The sequence below is a fragment of the Salmo salar genome, chromosome 10, assembly GCF_965601325.2.
Source record: "Salmo salar chromosome 10, fSalSal1, whole genome shotgun sequence".
In the NCBI taxonomy this organism is placed as follows: Eukaryota; Metazoa; Chordata; class Actinopteri; order Salmoniformes; family Salmonidae; genus Salmo; species Salmo salar.
The window spans coordinates 99168404-99180064 of NC_138300.1; positions in this window are offsets into that span (position 1 = coordinate 99168404).

Sequence of the window (11661 nt, forward strand, 5' to 3'; positions counted from 1 at the left end):
CGTATGTAGGCCAATGCCTATTATCAGTGGAATGATCAGGGCAGGATTACAAATGGGCAGGGCAAATGCCCTAGGCTCCCATAGTATGCACAATATTCGCTCAGCCTCATGGCAAAATGTGTAGAATAGCAGAAAATGTGCTATAAAACTGCACATTTGTCTCTCTGTCCCATGGCCAAATGTGTAGAATTGCAGGAAATTAACTCACAGCCTCATGACAAAATGTGTAGAATATTATAAGACTGCACATTTTTCTCTCTGCCCCATGTCAACATGTGTTGAAATGCAGGAAGTTAGCGGTTTTCCCAAAACAATCTGTCCCCCCCAAAAAAGCGTAAATAAAAAATGTTCTCTCTGTCCCATGGCAAAATGTGTAGAATTGCAGGAAATTAACTTTTAAACTGCAAAATTAGCTCACAGCCTCATGACAAAATGTGTAGAATAGCATTATAAAACTGCAAATTATTCTCTCTGCCCCATGGCAAAATGTTTTGAAATGCAGGAAGTTAGGGACAGATTGCAATGTATGGGGGGGTGGTCCGATATAGGGGAGGGTTGTGTGTTTTTTTGTTGGGCACAGGGGAGGGCAGTGCATTTTTCCCCCTGGTTTACATTTGCTAGTTGCATGTTTTACTATGTAATTTCTTCCATCCTATCCAAATTTCCTCATTTGCTCACATGCGCCTCCCCTATATCAAGGTGTTTTGGTACTTCTCTTATGCACTATGCTTCTCCATGTGCTAACTTGTATTATAAACTGGGTGGTTCGATCCCTGAATGCTGAATGGCTGAAAGGTGTGGTATATGAGACCGTATACCACGGGTATGAAAAAACATTTTTTTTTTCTGCTCTAATTATGTTGGTAACCAGTTTATAATAGCAATAAGGCACCTCTGGGGTGTGTGGTATATTGCAAATATACCACGGCTAAGGGCTGTATCCAGGCAATCAGTGTTGTGTCGTGCCTAAGAACAGACCTTAGCCGTGGTATATTGGCCATATACTGTAGCACAGCCCCTCGAGCCTTATTGCTTTACTATACCACAGGTCAGTATAATCTACCAGTCCAGTGGTCCATCCTGCCTTTTATCCAGCATTCATATTGACAATAGTGCTAGGTGGATCTTTTGTCCATATTTGCAATAGGCTAACTAGCAATCAAACCACACATAAAAGCATTCAAAGCTGCATCAATTTTCAGTATGAATCGACAAGAACAAATAGGAATAGCTGATAGGCAGTGGAGATGCCACGTTCATCATTGGGCATGAAAGAACAGTGAAGACATGACACACAGCTCAAAAAGCTCCCCTATTGATCTAGTTTAGGAACAATAACATTATCCTACCTAGACTAGCCTACAACACCACAATGCAATGAATCATTTATCATTGTTTTCAAGTGAGTGCTGCAGTGAACATGTCATTTGAATAATGGTGCAAAAGCCCTGTGATTTGAATGTTTCATTCAAAAGTGTCTATCTCTCTGGGGCTAGGCCTAAGCTTGTCTTTGTTTATATAGGCTATATCCATTTTAAAAATGTTAATATCATACAGTGGACACCTAAGCCTATAGGCCTATGCATGCAATGCCCTGATGCATTTAGTGCTCAGATCTTGAGGTGGACAATTATTGTTTAAGGAAAGTAGTCTAAAAAACTATATACAAAAATGGCTATAAAGTTTTGCATATGCTACACATTTAAACCCAAGGAATAATGTTTTTGTAATATGTTATAGGCAGTCTTTAAGGACAAGTAAATATGGCTCATTTGGCCAATATCCTTCCTTTATTGATCGGATCTTAAAGGCCTACATTTCTCAAATGTCTGGTAAATTAAAATCTTCATGGTCATGTTGTCTGGCACCAAATGTTCCTAAAGGAAACTCTGAAATGTGCATATTGTTTTTATATAGATTTGATCATATTCACATGAAAATCAGTCACCAATTGGATGAAAACCGAGCTAAAGACTCTGGCAAGTGTGCTACTCTAGTGTCACGTTGATTATGCCTGCACATCATGGTTCACCAACAGCCCCAAACATCTAAAGAAAAAGCTACAGACCAGTCAAACAAGCTTGAAAATTTGTACTTCAACTCCCCCCTCATACTCATCTGGAGGTTGAGCATTTTCTTGTTTGTACAGTGCATTCGGAAAGTATTCAGACCCCTTGACTTTTTCCAAATGTTGTGACATAACAGCCTTATTCGGGCTCTGGCAGGGCCCCTCAAGGACATTCAGAGACTTGTCCCAAAGCCACTCCTGCATTGTCTTGGCTGTGTGCTTAGGGTCATTATCCTGTTGGAAGGTGAACCTTCGCACCAGTCTGAGGTCCTGAGCACTCTGGAGCAGGTTTTCATCTCTCTGTACTTTGCTCCATTCATCTTTCCCTCGATCCTGACTAGTCTCCCAGTCCTGCCGCTAAAAAACCTCCCCACAGAATGATGCTTCCACCACCATGCTTCACCATAGGGATGGTGCCATGTTTCCTCCATACGTGACGCTTGGCATTCAGGCCAAAGAGTTCAATATTGGTTTCATAAGACCAGAGAATCTTGTTTCTCATGGTCTGAGAGTCCTTTAGGTGACAAACTACAAAGGGTTGTAATGTGCCTTTTACTGAGGAGTGGCTTCCGTCTGGTCACTCTACCAAAAAGCCATGATTGGTGGAGTGCTGCTGAGATGTTTGTCTTTCTGGAAGGTTCTCCCATCTCCTAGAGAAACTCTAGTTCTAGAACTAGTTTTGCTAGAGTGACCATTGGGTTCTTGGTCACCTCACTGACCAAGGCCCTTTTCCCTCAATTGCTCAGTTTGGCCGGGCGGCCAGCTCTAGGAAGAGTCTTGATGGTTCCAAACTTCTTCCATTTAAGAATGATGGAGGCCACTGTGTTCTTGGGGACCTTCAATGCTGCAGAAATGTTTTGGTGCCCTTCCCCAGATCTGTGCCTTTACACAATACTGTCTCGGAGCTCTACGGACAATTCCATCGACCTCATGGCTTGGTTTTTGCTCTGACATGCACTGTCAACTGTGGGACCTTAGATAGACAGGTGTGTGCCTTTCCAAATCATGTCAAATCAATTACATTTACCACAGGTGGACTCCAAGTTGTAGGAATATCTCAAGGATGATCAATGGAAACAGGATGCACCTGAGCTCAATTTCAAGACTCATAGCAAAGGGTCTGAATACTTATGTAAATAAGGTATTTCTGTTTTTTTAATAATAAAAAACAGTTTTTGCTTTGTCATTATGGGTTATTGTGTGTAGATTGATGAGGAAAATGTTTTCTTAAATCCATTTTAGAATAAGGCTGTAACGTATCAAAATGTGGAAAAGGCCAAGGGGTCTGAATACTTTCTGAATGCACTGTATATCATTTAATTAACAATACAATTCTTTTTTAGTTAAATGCAACTTCAAATGGCGTAAATATCATAAATAAATGAGTGTTATAGAAAAAAATATATGCCTATATACAGTACCGTTCAAAAGTTTGGGGTCACTTAGAAATTTCCCTGTTTTTTAAAGAAAAGCACATTTTTTGTCCATTAAAATAACATCAAATTGATCAGAAATACAGTGTAAACATTGTTAATGTTGTAAATGACTATTGTAGCTGAAAACGGCTGATTTTTTTAATGTAATATCTACATCGGCATACAGAGGCCTATTATCAGCAGCCATCACTCCTGTGATATAAAAAGACAAGATTAAGATGGGAAAAAGAACACAGACACTGAACAGAGGAGCTCTGCCATTCACAAAATTTCAGAATTCTCAAAAATATCACTACTAATAACAGTACTACAAAGAAATGTACACGATATAGTACTACAAGAACCAGAGCCCTGCCTAACCTAAGTACAGGGGGTCCCTAATGCAAACTGGATCTCTTTCCTCCATTGGAAAAGCCTAGACTGTCCCACTTTAGCTTCTACATGCTGTCCTACTTTAGCTAGCTAGGGTTGGTAAAGTGGGACAACAACAAAAATGACTAAATTACAAAATTCAAACATAATATTGGCAACTTTTTTGATGCACCAGTACATAGTATGCACATTTACACCACAATTTGGCACAATGCATTATGAAAGTTTTATAACCTTAACATAAAATAAATAGCTATGTGACTGATCATACCGTGTGCTTCTCAGCTTCCTGTTTGAAGCTTGCTCTGCCACCCTCTATAACACCGATCATTAACTAGATTCAGCCGCGGGACGATTTTTCTTTGAGTGGATGGTCTGGGGGCCGGAAGGTGAGACTGCAAATTGACCTCTATTATGCATGGGAATACTTGGGAACAGATTTCTTAAATTAAAATCACTTGGAGCTAATTTCCTGGTGTTTTTACAGTCTATTATGTCCAGCAATGAAAAAATAAATATATATATTTATATTTATTTTTTGCTCAGAAAACTTGAGGGGCCAAATTCGGCCCATGGCCCGCCAGTTGGTGAACCCTGCTCTATAATGTCACACAAATGAAGTGAAAACACATCATGTGGTTTCTCTGCAAGTGCTTAGTAACAATATTTTAGATTTTCTCTTGTCAGACCAAGAAATAGACGTGTCAGGATTAAGTTGTCCCAGTTTATGACTTCCTACTCTTTCTGAATACACCCTATGCCTATTTAAGGATCTGTTTGAAATATCAAAACTGGTGGAGAAAGCAATGGGATAAGTTAAATCTATGAAAATCAAGAGAAGTGGACTTCTGTTGATCAGAAGAAACGTGTGTTGGATCTCAAGTCACCTGATGGATATGATGTGTCATGCTTTGATCTACTGTATGAAGCAGGGCACCTGTTAAAGCAACCAGCCTGGTCTCATAGACTAGCTGTAACATAGTAAATGTAAACAAAAGGAGGATGGTTGGTCGGGGTGGATGGGAGTCATTTCTGGAGTAGCGTAAGAATTCAACAATGCTCTACTGAAGAAGATTCATGGAGTGGTCGATGCACGTAGAATGAATCCCATGGTCAATTAATCAATCATTCAAATGTATTTATCAAGCCCTTTTTACATCAGCTGATGTAAGGAAAAACACCCTAGAAAGGCAGGAACCCAGGAAGAGACCTAGAGAGGAACCAGGCTCTGAGGGGTGGCCAGTCATCTTCTGGCTGTGCCGGGTTGAGATTATAACAGTACATGGCCAAGATGTTGAAATGTTCATAGATGACCAGCAGGGTCAAATAATAATAATAATCACAGTGGTTGTAGAGAGTGGAATAGGTCAGCACGTCAGGAGTAAATGTCAGTTGACTTTTCATAGCCGATCATTCAGAGCTGGAGACAGCAGGTACGGTAGAGAAAGAGAGTCGAAAACAGCAGGTCCGGGACAAGGTAGCACGTCCAATGGTAAATGGCAGGAAGGAGAAGTTTGTCTGTTCTTGTGTTTTTTGATGAGCTTCTCCCTTTCCGAGTGCAGCTGGGAGATGTGAACTACTCTGTCAGAGCGTTTATTCCCAGACCATTGCAATGTACCCACTATAAAATGTTTGGACATGTACCAATTGTATGCAGACAGGAGAAGCCGAGATGTGGGATATTTGGGAAAGATCATTATGAAAGAGATTGTTTGCAAAAGAGAATGGACAAAGAGCAAAATGTTGTGTGTCTAGCTGTCGTGTAGATCATGAAGCGAAATCCGTTGAATGCCCCAGGACGGTGATTGGGGAGAACGGACTCGTGGTAATGGCTGGAACGGAATGGTGTCAAATACATCAAACACATTTGTATTTATTAGGGATCCCCATTAGCTGCTGCCAAGGCGGCAGCTACTCTTCCCGAGGTCCAAACACATTAAGGCACTTATATTACATATAAAACAAAATATAAAACAGTACATCATATAACATTATTACACCACTACATATCTACAATACAAACTGTATAACACCACCATACAACAATATTACAATGTATGTATGTGTGTGTAGAGTGTGTGAGCTAACGCTTTTGTGCATATGCGTGTGTCTGTACCTTTGTGTGTGTCTCTTCAGTGTCCCCTCTGTTCCATAAGGTGTATTTTTACCTGTTTTTTTACATCTAATTTTACTACTTGCATCAGTTACCTGATGTGGAACAGAGTTCCATGTAGTCATGGCTCTATGTTGTACTGTGCACCTCACATAGTCTGTTCTGGACTTGGGGATTGTGAAGAGACCTCTGCATGGGTGTCAGAGCTCTGTGCTTGAGGTTTAAACAGATAGCTCGGTACATTCAGCTTGTCAACACTTCTTACAAAAACAAGTAGTGATGAAATCAATCTCTCTTCCACTTTGAGCCATGAGAGATTGACATGCATGTCATTAATGTTAGCTCCCTGTGTACTTTTAGGGGCCAGCTGTTCTGCCCTGTTCTGAGCCAATTGCAATTGTCCTTCTTTGTGGCACCTGATCACATTACTGAACAGTAGTCCCAGTGTGACAAAACTAGGGTCTGTAGAACCTGCCTTGATGATATTGTTGTTAAGAAGGCAGAGCACCGCTTTATTATGGACAGACTTCTCCCCTTCTCCCCATTACAATCCAGGGTTACTCCAAGCAGTTTAGTCACTTCAACTTGCTCAATTTCCACATTATTCATTACACGATTTAGTTGAGGTTTAGGGTTCAGTGAATGATTTGTAGTTTGTAATAGTTTACAAGCCCTGCCACATACAACAAGCGTCAGAGCAGTACAATTCAATCTTACCCCTGTATTGACGCTTTTCCTGTTTGATGGTTTGTCTGAGGGCATAGCGGGATTTCTTATAAGCGTCCAGTTTAGAGTCCCACTCCTTGAAAGCGGCAGCTCTACCCTTTAGCTCAGTGAGTATCCAGTAAAGGGGGCTTTACTATTCTTGGGAAGCAGAATAACTTTCGCTTCCCTACAGGCCTGAGGGCACACACTTTCTAGTAGGCTTAAATTGAAGATATGGCAAATAGGAGTGGCAATAGCTTCCGCTATTAACATCAGTATTTTTCCATCCAGGTTGTCAGACCCCGGTGGCTTGTCATTGTTGATAGACAACAATTCTTTTTTCACCTCTTCCACACTCCCTTTACGTAATTTCCATGTATTTGATGCCATTCCATTTGCTCCGTTCCGGCCATTATTATGAGCCGTTCACTCAGCAGCCTCCTGTGGTTCCCATCACCAGCAGTTTTTTTGTTTGTTTTTTATTTCACCTTTATTTAACCAGGTAGGCAAGTTGAGAACAAGTTCTCATTTACACCTGCGACCTGGCCAAGATAAAGCAAAGCAGTGTGACACAGACAACAACACAGAGTTACACATGGAGTAAACAATAAACAAGCCAATAACACAATAAACAAGTCAATGATACAGTAGAAAAAAGAAAGTCTATATACAGTGTGTGCAAAAGGCATGAGGAGGTAGGCAATAAATAGGCCAGAGGAGCAAATAATTACAATTTAGCAGATTAACACTGGAGTGATAAATGAGCATATGATGGTATGCATGTAGAGATACAGGTGTGCAAAAGAGCAGAAAAGTAAATAAAATAAAAACAGTAAGGGGATGAGGTAGGTAGATAGGGTGGGCAATGTACAGATGGACTATGTGCAGCTGCAGAGATCGGTTAGCTGCTCAGATAGCTGATGTTTAAAGTTGGTGAGGGAAATAAAAGTCTCCAACTTCAGCGATTTTTGCAATTCGTTCCAGTCACTGGCAGCAGAGAACTGGAATGAAAGGCGGCCAAATGAGGTGTTGGCTTTGGGGATGATCAGTGAGATATACCTGCTGGAACGTGTGCTACGGGTGAGTGTTGTTATCGTGACCAGTGAACTGAGTTAAGGTGGAGCTTTACCTAGCATAGACTTATAGATGACCTGGAGCCAGTGGGTCTGGCGACGAATATGTAGCGAGGGCCAGCCGACTAGAGCATACAGGTCGCAGTGGTGGGTGGTATAAGGTGATTTGGTAACAAAACGGATGGCACTGTGATAGACTGCATCCAGTTTGCTGAGTAGAGTATTGGAAGCTATTTTGTAGATGACATCGCCGAAGTCGAGGATTGGTAGGATAGTCAGTTTTACTAGCATAAGTTTGGTGGCGTGAGTGAAGGAGGCTTTGTTGCGAAATAGAAAGCCGATTCTAGATTTGATTTTGGATTGGAGATGTTTAATATGAGTCTGGAAGGAGAGTTTACAGTCTAACCAGACACCTAGGTATTTGTAGTGGTCCACATATTCTAGGTCGGAACCGTCCAGGGTGGTGATGCTAGTCGGGCGGGCGGGTGCGGGCAGCGAACGGTTGAAAAGCATGCATTTGGTTTTACTAGCATTTAAAAGCAGTTGGGAGGCCTCGGAAGGAGTGTTGTATGGCATTAAAGCTCGTTTGGAGGTTAGTTAGCACAGTGTCCAAGGAAGGGCCAGAAGTATACAGAATGGTGTCGTCTACGTAGAGGTGGATCAGGGAATAACCCGCAGCAAGAGCGACATCATTGATATATACAGAGAAAAGAGTCGGCCCGAGAATTGAACCCTATGGTACCCCCATAGAGACTGCCAGAGGTCCGGACAACATGCCCTCCGATTTGACACACTGAACTCTGTCTGCAAAGTAGTTGGTGAACCAGGTGAGGCAGTCGTTAGAAAAACCAAGGCTGTTGAGTCTGCCGATAAGAATACGGTGATTGACAGAGTCGGAAGCCTTGGCCAGGTCGATGAAGACGGCTGCACAGTACTGTCTTTTATCGATGGCGGTTATGATATCATTTAGTACCTTTAGCGTGGCTGAGGTGCACCCATGACCGGCTCGGAAACCGGATTGCACAGTGGAGAAGGTACGGTGGGATTCGAAATGGTCAGTGATCTGTTTATTAACTTGGCTTTCGAAGACTTTGGATAGGCAGGGCAGGTTGGAAATAGGTCTGTAACAGTTTGGGTCTAGGGTGTCACCCCCTTTGAAGAGGGGGATGACCGCGGCAGCTTTCCAATCTTTAGGGATCTCGGACAATACGAAAGAGAGGTTGAACAGACTGGTAATAGGGGTTGCAACAATGGCAGCGGAGAGTTTTAGAAAGAGAGGGTCCAGATTGTCTAACCCAGCTGATTTGTACGGGTCCAGGTTTTGCAGCTCTTTCAGAACATCTGCTATCTGGATTTGGGTGAAGGAGAAACTGGGGAGGCTTGGGCGAGTAGCTGCGGGGGGAGGGGCGGAGCTGTTGACCGGGGTTGGAGTAGCCAGGAGGAAGGCATGGCCAGCCGTTGAGAAATGCCTATTGAAATTTTCGATTATCATGGATTTATCGGTGGTGACTGTTACCTAGCCTCAGTGCAGTGGGCAGCTGGGAGGAGGTTCTCTTGTTCTCCATGGACTTTACAGTGTCCCAAAACTTTTTGGAGTTAGAGCTACAGGATGCAAATTTCTGCTTGAAAAAGCTTGCCTTTGCTTTCCTGACTGACTGCGTGTATTGGTTCCTGACTTCCCTGAACAGTTGCATATCACGGGGACTATTCGATGCTATTGCAGTCCGCCACAGGATGTTTTTGTGCTGGTCAAGGGCAGTCAGGTCTGGAGTGAACCAAGGGCTATATCTGTTCTTAGTTCTGCATTTTTGAACGGGGCATGCTTATCTAAGATGGTGAGGAAATTACTTTTAAAGAATGACCAGGCATCCTCGACTGACGGGATGAGGTCAATATCCTTCCAGGATACCCGGGCCAGGTCGATTAGAAAGGCCTGCTCACAGAAGTGTTTTAGGGAGTGTTTGACAGTGATGAGGGGTGGTCGTTTGACCGCGGACCCATAGCGGATGCAGGCAATGAGGCAGTGATCGCTGAGATCCTGATTGAAAACAGCAGAGGTGTATTTGGAGGGCAAGTTGGTCAGGATAACTTGTATGAGGGTGCCCATGTTTACGGATTTGGGGTTGTACCTGGTGGGTTTCTTGATGATTTATGTGAGATTGAGGGCATCTAGCTTAAATTGTAGGACTGCCGGGGTGTTAAGCATATCCCAGTTTAGGTCACCTAACTGAACGAACTCTGAGGCTAGATGGGGGGCGATCAATTCACAAATGGTGTCCAGGGCACAGCTGGGAGCTGAGGGGGGTCGATAGATGGCGGCAACAGTGAGAGACTTATTTCTGGAGAGATTAATTTTTAGAATTAGAAGTTCGAACTGTTTGGGTATAGACCTGGAAAGTATGACAGAACTTTGCAGGCTATCTCTGCAGTAGATTGCAACTCCTCCCCCTTTGGCAGTTCTATCTTGACGAAAAAGGTTGTAGTTGGGTATGGAAAACTCCAAATTTTTGGTGGCCTTCCTAAGGCAGGATTCAGACACGGCAAGGACATCAGCGTTGGTGGAGTGTGCTAAAGCAGTGAGTAAAACAAACTTAGGGAGGAGGCTTCTGATGTTGACATGCATGAAACCAAGGCTTTTTCGATCACAGAAGTCAACAAATGAGGGTGCCTGGGGACATGCAGGGCCTGGGTTTAACTCCACATCACCAGAGGAACAGAGGAGGAGTAGGATGAGGGTACGGCTAAAGGCTATCAAAACTGGTCGCCTAAAGCGTTGGGGACAAAGAATAAAAGGAGCAGATTTCTGGGCGTGGTAGAAAAGATTCAGGGCATAATGTGCAGACAGGGGTATGGTGGGGTGCAGGTACAGCGGAGGTAAGCCCAGGCACTGAGTGATGATAAGAGAGGTTGCATCTCTGGACATGCTGGTTATAATGGGTGAGGTCATCGCATATGTGGGAGGTGGGACAAAGGAGGTAACAGAGGTATGATGAGTGGAACTCGGGGCTCCATTGTAAACTAAAACAATGATAACTAACCTAAGCAACAGTATACAAGGCATATTGACATTTGAGAGAGACATACAGCGAGGCATAAAGTAATCACAGGTGTTGATTGGGAGAGCTAGCTAGACAACAACGGGTGAGACAACAGCTAATCAGCTAAAACAACAAGAACAGGTAAAATGGCGATGACTGGGCAGAGAGGGTCGGTTGACTACACACACAGCCTGAGTTCGCGGTTGGGGCCGACAGATAAACAAATAATAAACAGAATGGAGTACCGTGATAAATGGCCAGTTCAGCAGGCATCAGCTATGTAGCCAAGTGATCATAGGGTCCAGGGGGCAGCGGTAGATGGAACAGGAAGGCCGCGGAGTAGTCGCTACAACGCGGGTGTGCGGGCGACACGGCGCTTAAAGTTAGTAGCCCGGGGCTAGTAGAAGCGTCTGCTCCGACGTCCGACGAAGGCCAGTTGGAGGCACAGCGGATGGAGTATTTGTCGGCTGACCAGTCGTGGTGGTGCGGTGGGGCACCGTGTCGACAAAGGATCCAAGCCAGATGGCGAAAGATGTATTGTAGATGTAGTAATTTTGTTTGCTAGCCGGGGATGCGCCTGGCTCACGACTAACTGGTGCTAGCTTCAGGGCATGGGGCGTTAGCCACTATAGCCACTCGGTAGCAGCGGTGATCCGGTGCCAAGGTCCAGAGCTTACGGCAAGGATCCGGTGGAGTAGTGGGTTCTAGCCGTGTTTGGGTGGAGTTGGGCTGAACAACTGAGTAGGCCGGGAGGTGGGCCTCAGGGATAGCTTCGGTACTGGGTAACTCGGTGGGTGCTAGCTGGCTGTGAAGATCAGGAGTAATGGTCCAGGGATTACGGCAGGAATCCGGCGTT